Here is a 6,144-nt window from a genome sequence, read left to right as displayed (position 1 = left end):
GGGCCCCCCCACTACCACCCACCGTGCGCCAACATACTCAAAGTTATTTCAGATCTTTGTTTACATATTGAGAGGGTAATTCAAAAGTTTTTGCAGAAGCTGTCCATATTTAGATATACTTCTCCAATTATTTTGAATACTTGTAAGCAGACCCCACTGTAGAATGTAAAAACGCTTGCAAGAATATATTACAACGTTTTATTTCCATCCCCCCCAGTGAAATAATTAAACTCTTTCTTCTCTCCTATTCTATTTCCTCTCCCTCTTTTCTTCTTGCTCTCTACTCCTTTCTTGCTGTCTCTATCTCTCAAATTCTCAAACTTTACTTCTATCATTCATTCTCTCTTTCCATCTTTCTCTCCCCCATCTCTCTCTCTTTTTCTCTTTCTATTTATCTCTCTCTCATTTTCTCTTTCCCTCTTTTTTCATCTTCATTTAATCTCACTCCATTAGTTCAGTGTCAGTTCACACTAGAAACTTCATATGACACTCTGCACTTCCTGTGCAATTCACATGCAGTTTTGCACAGTGCGATCTCAGCCCATTCATTTTGAATGGACAGAAATTGCACCGCACCACAAGTATTACATGCACAACTTTTTAAAATGCACTGCAATAAAAGTACTATACGATCTGGTGTGGGCAAACACACCGCACTTGCGACCTGTGTTTGGGGTGTCATTAACTTATTCTCAACACTCACTGCAGATTGCAAATGGAGTGTGTTTTGCATGCAGTGTGAATTGAACAGGAACGCACAGCGCGTTCCCATGCAATTCCATTGCAGGCATGGTGTGAACCAGCCCTGGTTTCTTTAGGTGTTCATCTCTCTCTTTTGTCTGTATGCAAAAAAAAATAAATAAATAAAAGTTTGGCTTAATGCACACTGAAGGACATTTCCATTACACATGCTCAAATAATACAGGCAGTCAGTGTCCTAATCATTCCCAGTGCATTTTGCAGGCAAGACTTTAGTATCCATCATGGGAAAGTTAATGCTGCTGTCTGGTGAACAGTGGTTACATTAACACATTTTACCTGTCTGTACAGGGTTTGGACTACAGAGTCTGCCAAGGGCAATTCCTTGTCTGCCCTACACTGAGCACTGACTGGACAGACACAGAGAGATGGGCTCTCGGCCTCTGAATAGCTGCAACTTGTCCTGTTCTCTTTTCTTCTTGTGTTCAGTTCTAGATAAGATATCACAATGCATGTGAGGAGGGGGCTGCACAAAGGGAGAGAATATATTTCATCAGACAATTTTTCTATACAGGATGTGGATTTTAACTCTTTCAGCAAAGTAGAAGGAAACAAGCACATTCATCATACACAGGAGGATTCTGCTTTAAAGAACAGGAGTTGAAAGGCAGTCCCCAGGGCCCCCTGGAGCAGGGGCCGAGTCGCAACTGCAACTTCTGCGACCCCTGTTGTTACACCAGTACATACAGAAAAGGGGATAGTGTGCAACCATGGCAGAGAGGATATGGCGGTAGAGATTGCCCATCTGTACACGTGGCAGTGGGAAACTGATAGCGTTAGAGACAGACAGTCTGTCCATATAGCAAAAAGGTGATGGTGGTAGAGACCAGACCGTCATTGTTTTGTGTGCATAGGGTAGAGGGGTGAGAGACTGTCAGTGTGTGCAGAGGGGTGATGGGATGAGTTCAAATATTTCCATATTTTGCTGATCTTGATACATTCTAATAGATAAAATCAAATTATGGGCAAAGTCTGTCACTAACGTAAGTACAGCAGTTTTTAAATAATTCATTACAATGTAAAGAAAATAATTTCGCGGAAACATTTTCAAACTGCTTTATGGTCTAGGTCTAACTGGCCCTGCAAATTGAATCCAAAAGGTAGCCATTTGATACTACATTAACGCTCAAAAAAAACCCAGAATTCAGTTTATTGTAACAAAGTTCGGAGATAATGCTTGCAATAGTATCAAAGTGAATGCGTCCATAATCAAAGGCCATGCCAATTTAACCTGCATGGGAAGTGTGCCAGGAAGAAGCTTTTTTTTTTTTGTCCAAAAAGAACATTAGAGCAAGACCACAGTTTGCTATTGAACATATGGGCATAGACCAGGCCTTCTGGAACAACGTGTTTTGTATGTCAATGATTTTTATTAACTCTTTTAAACAATTTAACAAAGGAAAACTAGAGCAAAAGACATGCCTGCGCAGGGGCTATCAATGGCACATAAAAAATAAAGAGAACAGTGCTGTAACACCAACAATGTAAAATGCCCACATATTGGCCAGTAAAGGCACATAAAATACAAGAACAGTGATATAACACCAACAAGATACCAGTCAAATGCAAGTATCTACTGCCTCACAGATTCAAACAGAAAAGAAAGAGAAAAAAGGAGTAAAGACGAAAACAAGACCCGAAGCAGGAATCTCGGGAACGCCAATACCGTACAGCATCATGAACCCAAACTAGCCGGGTGGAGCGTGGGAAAAGCATATGTCAACCACGGCTCCCATTTTTTCAAGAATTTCCGTTGGGAGTCATTACGGATACTTGACATCTGTTCATTGAGCATCAAAGAGGTAATACGGTCCCACACCCCCCTGAAGAGGGACAGACAGGCTATTCCAGGCCTGAGCAATTGTTCTAGTGGCCGACAAAAACAAATGGGAAGATGGAAAAATGTGCAAAGAAGGGCAAATACACGAGACCAAAAACCAGTCTGGAACAACGTGTTTTGGACCAATGATTCAAACATAGTGTCATTTGGCCACAGTAAAAGTAGAAATGTTTTTCACAAACTGAATGTTTGAGGTGTTTTGCTGTTTCAGGGCCTGGTCAGCTTGCAGTCACTGAGTCAGCTATACATTCTGCATAATATCAAAGTGTTCCACATGAGAATGTGAGGCCATCTGTCTGAAACTTGAAGTTAAACCGGAAATTGATCTTTCAACATGATAATGATCCAAAACACACTAGCAAATCCATCAAGAAATGGCTAAAAAGAAGAAATTAAATGTTATTGACTGCTCTAGTAAAATCCCTGATTTTAAATTAAATGGGTGGGTGGGGATGGGGTAATTAGAAAGGGCCATTTGATTGAAGGAAATCAAACATCTTGGAACTTTCACTGTCGATGTCAGAGACTGTTGGGCAATTTATGCAAGAGATTTAATTTCTGCTTAAGGGGACAATACTGGCTAAATGGGTACATCATTACATCTATCAATATTTTTGTTGAAAAAATTATTTAGGTAAGTCACTTTTTTTGTAGGTGTGACATACATGTGACATGAATGTACAGATTTGAGTAGACAAGATGTGACCTATAGAGAATATGACCATGTAAATCTAGTTCATTCCTTGTTATTAAAGAAATATTCAGTCAGAGGTGTTCAGACACAGATGGTCATCAATTAACATCTGAAAAGACAGAGCAGCTTCCTCAGGCTGGAAGTGGCACCTGGATGCTAATAAGATTTTGTCACCTATACATAATCAGACTTGGCCTCCTTCCTGAAGCTGAAAAGAGAAACACAGACATTTCGGCTTCATGACACCAGGGGGTCTTTGATCTGTCTGGGGAGCTCTAAAAGAATATACCTACATCAAAGGAAATGTTTCATCTCTCATAAAAGCTAAAATATTAGTTGCAGAGAGATGAAAATACTTCCCTCTGACGGGGCACTCTGTGGGTTACACTGACATATTAAAACCATATTTGTGGCTTAGGTAGAATGCCAGGAAAGTGCAGGAAATGGTTAGGTGGCGCTGGATTGCAGTCGAACAGTGATTGGTACTGTCGCGATCGGACTGATGCGCTGGTGTCGGAAATCCAATCCCCGACTTGGTGATTCAAGCCGGTCTTGGTCTGATTGAATTTGGGCAGGTCAGCACCCAGAACATCCTGTGGGCGGGTACAGGAATACCCCCCAGGGTCAATTGGCCGAGGACTAATATCCCGCCTACGTCCATATCCCCATAAATTGAGTACCCGGATGATGGGACAGGGTAATTCGTATGGAGTCGGTTGTATTTGACTGACGGATTGCTGACTCTCCCCGCCTTGCTCCAGTCGCAGGGTAAATCTTGGTAAAGTTTTATTCTGTTTTATTCCCTTTTATTTTATAGTGAATAGTCATTTGTGTGTCTTGTATTTTTTGTATTTCTGTAACTTTTTATATTTTATGCACTGCCCACTTTTGGGATATTACATCTTAAAATTAATTAGCGACTTCTGTGTATTTAAGCACGGGCTCCTATCTTCGGAGAGATTGGATTGGAGAGATTAGATTATATTGTATTTTAGTGCCTTTATACGCTCAGTTAAGCTCATTGCCAGTCTGTATGCAATTGCACTGCGTGTGGGCAGATTGCGTGCAGATTGTAAAAGGTAACAGATCTGCCAGACGGAGATCTGTGTGTGTGGGGTGTCTCAGTAGACCGTTCTGCAGATAAACTGCTGGGTGGTGGCAGGCTACCTTTTGTGGTGTGTCTGGTGTGGGGGTGTGTGGACAGTGGGAGAGTGATTAACACCGGGGTTCTGGCTTGTAGGATAGCTGGAGGAACCCTAGAAGGGTGTGTGATTGCTAGGCTGCTCCTCAACTCTAATTAGTGCACCAAATTGTATAGAAGATTTGTATCTGCCAGTGTGTGGTCAGCCATCTGGATTGGAGTGGAGTCTCCCTCTGGTGGTGGCCAAAAGGTAGTGCGGGCTGTGGAAGTACATCATGGCTGGTCTTATATACGGTTTTATATATTCAAAGTTAAGTCCCCTTTATTCCCTCTTACCCCAAGTCATGGCTGCACGTGCGCGCCTCGGTTAGCTAGTCGCTGTGGGCGTGGCGTGTGGGAGGAACTCGTGACAGTAGGAATGGTTTGAATGAAGATCCAATGCTTACCTGTTCAAATATGGAACATGGAAAGTACTTATTTTTTACATGACTGTATTGTCTTCACCTGCACAAACACACCTGTTCTAAGTAAAGGCTGAGTTCACCTTTTTTCCCTAAATTCCAGCTTTCCTATGTACCAATAAACCAGTAATGTACTTCTTTTGTAGAAAAGATAAAGCTTTCTTACTATTTTAAGATGGCATTACCTCAGCCTCCAGCTTGATCCATAGAAAAGCTCAGGACTTCCTGGTATGTAGATTTAGGAAGTGAAAACTGTTAAGACACAGGAAGTAATTCACCAGCTTACTTCATTAGCGCATACCCCGCACATGGCCTCCTCCCTCCAGGAAATTGCTCTCACCCACCTCTGTACTGACATCAGTGGTGTATTTTGGTTTTGTGCTACCCTAAGCAAGAAAAAAAAAATCAGATGCAACCCTCCCCCCTGCCTGGAGAGAGAGCCTGCCACCGACCAGCAAACCCCCCCCCCCCCCCCTTCCCCGTAGAGAGAGCCTGCCACCAACCAACACCCCACCCCCCACACATGGAGAGAGCCTGACATTGACCAACACACCACCCCCCACACATGGAGAAAGCCTGACATTGACCAACACACCACCCCACCCGACAGAGCCTTCCACTAACATACAATCCCCCTTCCCAGTGAGAGAAAGACACTCACCTTCACAGCATATAATCTGATTGTACAATGTCCTTTGGCTTTACCATCAACATATACTGCAAGGTCTGCCTGACTGGATACAGTGTGATTGTATAGATAGTTGTATTGTCCTATATAATTTTGGTAAATCTAAAGGAGATTGTACAGTTCGATTGTATAGTGTTTGGCCGAGCAGGAGATCAGATCTGTGGGAGCTATTGGGAGAAAAGATGTCACATGTAAACACAGAAGCCGGACTTCTGCCTGGCTTCTGTGGTGAGAAGGGAGCAGAGGGCCTGAGCCAGAAGCAGAGAAACTGAATTCCACCAAGTTCCAGCTGAAAAAAAAGGCCTGGTTGTATCAGACATTTTCATTGAGATCACTATGTTCCAACAAGGGAGAAGGGGTCCCACTCTGCAGCTGCTGGCAGGGGACAGACTTTGTACCTAAAATGTATTTAGTCGATGTCAACCGAAGTTTGGCACCCTATTACAGGTAGTGGAAAAGTAACAGATGTACAAGTAGGATCAACAGGTCATAAAACCGTTATTGGGGGGCAAAACAAAAATTTTTTTTTTAATGCTACAGACAGACTAACACACAGTGTCA

The sequence above is a fragment of the Staurois parvus genome, unplaced genomic scaffold (genome assembly GCF_062004578.1).
Source record: "Staurois parvus isolate SC_StPar_1 unplaced genomic scaffold, SC_StPar_1.0 ptg000365l, whole genome shotgun sequence".
Taxonomy (NCBI): domain Eukaryota; kingdom Metazoa; phylum Chordata; class Amphibia; order Anura; family Ranidae; genus Staurois; species Staurois parvus.
The sequence above is the reverse complement of the archived record's forward strand: the minus strand, read 5'-3'. Positions refer to the sequence as shown.